The following is a 3,301-nucleotide window of genomic DNA, read 5'->3' on the forward strand; positions in this document are numbered from 1 at the left end:
ATTTAGGGTCGTAGAACCGGGTTTTAGTACCATACCCCTACAACCACCTTAATTATTGATAACTTGGCTAGTGTTTGCATCTAAATATTATCTTTTACTCTTAAGCGTCACAATTATCAATTTATCCGTACGAACCAGATTCTTTCCTTTTCACAATAATCAATTTAAATATAACAATAACAAGTTGGATGCCAATTGAGTGCTACAACATTATAAAGTGTCAAACAAGTCAATTTGACACAACTCATGCCTAAAACATGCAAAGTTTTTCAAAGTTGAGTTTCATAATGGAATCAAAGATTCAATCCCTAACCAAAACTGAAGAATAAAAAATTAGCAAATAAAATAATAAAGCCGAGTTACTTTAACAAAGTTGCCTCGTAAATTAAACCGTAAACCAAATAGGTACCTGAATTTTTCTTTTATTAGGAAATATCAAATATAGATAAAAGATAGTGTTGTTTCATGTTAGAAATTGACAAAAAAAAAAATAAAAAAATAGTCCAACTTTCTTATCCCAAACTACATTACAAATTTATCACAAGTATAAATATAAAACTTTTATGGTTAACTATAAATTTTATATCTTTTAAATTTTGTCATAAACTGCTCAGATTAGCTCAAGTTATGACATAAAAATATCATAAATAAAAAGCATAAAAATAAACGGGATTACCTAGGAATAATCACGTCAACAGGGTCATTAGTAACTAATCTAAACCTATGAATCTCATGTATCTTAAAAGGCAAATTCGATGTACGAAGCTCCCACTTGCGCGAGGTCCTGTGTGTTGAGACAACTCGAGTTCGAGTATGATGTGTGCATCCATATTCTGCATTCATGCAAGAGTTTGTTTCCATGAATCGAATCCGTGACCTCACATTCATTACCATAAGATAGCGTTTGACCTGCGGGAATGACTGAGAGAATGGAATCAATCATTGTGACTTGTTAGTGAATGAAAAAAAAGTGTTTTAGTTGATTAATGAAATGAAATCAACTATTACATAAGGAATCCAATTCCAACAAAATAATTTATTCTCACCGCATATTTTCTTCATTCCATTCATCTTTTATTCTACTCCCTCGAGAACACCACTTGGCTCACGTGAACACCGCCACCACCACCTCGTTGTCGTCTCCGTCATCGCCGCTGTCTGATCACCACCACCATCACTGCTAGCACTGCCACCATGGTGGCGCCATTGTTATTATTTTTTTTTGATAAATTTTATTTATTTTGAGGTATGAGTGTTTTTGTCATTTGTATTTCATTTTTATGTTTTTGTTTGCTATCAAACAACAAAAATTAATAATTCATATCATTTCATAGATTAATCCAACAAAACAAATGAATAATAATAATTTATTTTGTTATCTATTTTATTTTCTCGTTCATTTCATTTTATTTCATATCCCCTTTATTCCATTACACCAAATGTGTATATATCCATGGTTTAATGTTATAAAATGTGGGTGGCTATATTGAGCCCAATATACAAAAGTCCAGCTCACCATAGTTAAGTCAATTTCATATCTCCTTCATCGTCCACACCTCCTACCACCACCACACATTCAACAATGGCAGCCGCCGCCACGTCATTCACCAACACCTCCACCTTCTCATCCTCCTTATCCCGCCGTATCCACCACCACCAACCTCCCGCTTCAATCTCCACCGTCAATCTCTCCAACTCCACAAAACCACACTCCTTCAAACCCCTCATTTCCCAAACCCTAACCCTTACCCGCCGCACAACCATCTCCGCCACGTCAGCATCCGACTCACCGTCACCACCCGCCTCCGCCACGTCATTCCACGGCACCTGCTACGTCGTACGCGACAACATCGACACCGACCAGATCATTCCCGCCGAATACCTAACCCTAGTCCCATCAAAACCCGACGAATACAAAAAACTCGGATCCTACGCCTTAATCGGACTCCCAGCATCTTACCAAACCCGGTTCGTTGAACCGGGAGAGTACCAAACTAAATACTCAATAATAATCGCCGGTGACAATTTTGGTTGTGGTTCGTCTCGTGAGCACGCGCCGGTGGCGTTGGGAGCTGCGGGAGTGACTGCGGTGGTGGCGGAATCCTACGCGAGGATCTTTTTTAGGAACTCGGTTGCGACCGGAGAGATTTATCCGTTGGAATCGGAGGTTAGGGTTTGTGATGAGTGTAGTACTGGAGATGTGGTGACAATTGAGCTTCAGGAGAGTCTTTTGATTAATCATACCACTGGGAAGAAGTATAATTTGAAACCGATTGGTGATGCGGGCCCTGTCATTGAAGCCGGTGGGATTTTCGCTTACGCTAGGAAAACCGGGATGATCCATTGAAGGTATAATTTGCATCTTGATTAATAGAAATGTGGTATTTTTATGGTGTATGATAATATCAAGTAGGACAATATAGCTTGTGGTTATTGTTTTGTGCTAATTGAAAGCTGATAATTGATTAATATGCTGCTACTTTGTGAATCACGATATTGTGTGTTTTTTGCATAGTGTTACTGTATGATGCAGGTTTTTTATAATGTTATTCATGATATGTTTGGAAATCTATTGATCATTTCAGATTTTTGGAATTTTTTTCATTAATTTAAACCGTCGTATGATCTCAATCTTTGCGTAGGAGTTTAAACGAAACATGACCTTGGTTTTATGGGTATTTTTGTCATTTCGGTTATATAATGGCGTCAAGCTGTTCTTTGCAGGTAGTTGTATTGTGTTCGTTCTGTAGCGGGCTCGGCTTTATGGACAAGAATCTTATAAAAGAGTGCGCGAGTACTATGTTGTCTTTTCTGTGTTGGTGTCAAACTTGCAATAAAATTAGGGCTTTTGTAATTTCATAAATATCGACTCTGATGTTATTAAAGGGTGGTTGTCCTATATATTTGAGGAATTTTTATTACTCTTTTTGCACATTTTTTTTGTTGAAAAATCTACTTGTATGTGGTTTTTGCAACGTATTTAGGTGGGTTTCGGGATTGCTTTCTTAAAATTGTTGTTTTGGGGGTGTTTGGACTTTAGATTGCTTATCCAAAATGCATATGATTATGTTGAAGCAGTTTAGAGCTGCAGGTTATTTCATAACAACAATAACCAACCCAAGCACCAAATTGTTGTCCAATGTGGCGAATGCGGCTACGCACAATGATGTTGGAATAATATGGACTTAATCATTGTCAGTGAATCGACAAGAATATGACATGATTAAAAGCACAGCCTAACAATAACTACACTCATACATCTTTGGTTTAAAATAGAGCGCGAGAGGCGACATAAGCTGAG

General features: G+C 37.4%; 1 pseudogene across 1 annotated transcript; it reads left to right on the forward strand.

The window, feature by feature from the left end:
- Positions 1–1,559: 1,559 nt before the first annotated feature.
- Positions 1,560–2,923, forward strand: LOC143599186 (3-isopropylmalate dehydratase small subunit 1 pseudogene; annotated as a pseudogene). Its single transcript, XR_013147263.1, has 2 exons — positions 1,560–2,349; positions 2,725–2,923. The product of XR_013147263.1 is annotated as a 3-isopropylmalate dehydratase small subunit 1 pseudogene (transcript).
- Positions 2,924–3,301: the final 378 nt, after the last annotated feature.

The sequence above is a fragment of the Bidens hawaiensis genome, unplaced genomic scaffold (assembly GCF_021521415.1).
Source record: "Bidens hawaiensis isolate Kalapana, Puna unplaced genomic scaffold, B.hawaiensis_p1.1 tig00051596_1, whole genome shotgun sequence".
Lineage (NCBI taxonomy): Eukaryota > Viridiplantae > Streptophyta > Magnoliopsida > Asterales > Asteraceae > Bidens > Bidens hawaiensis.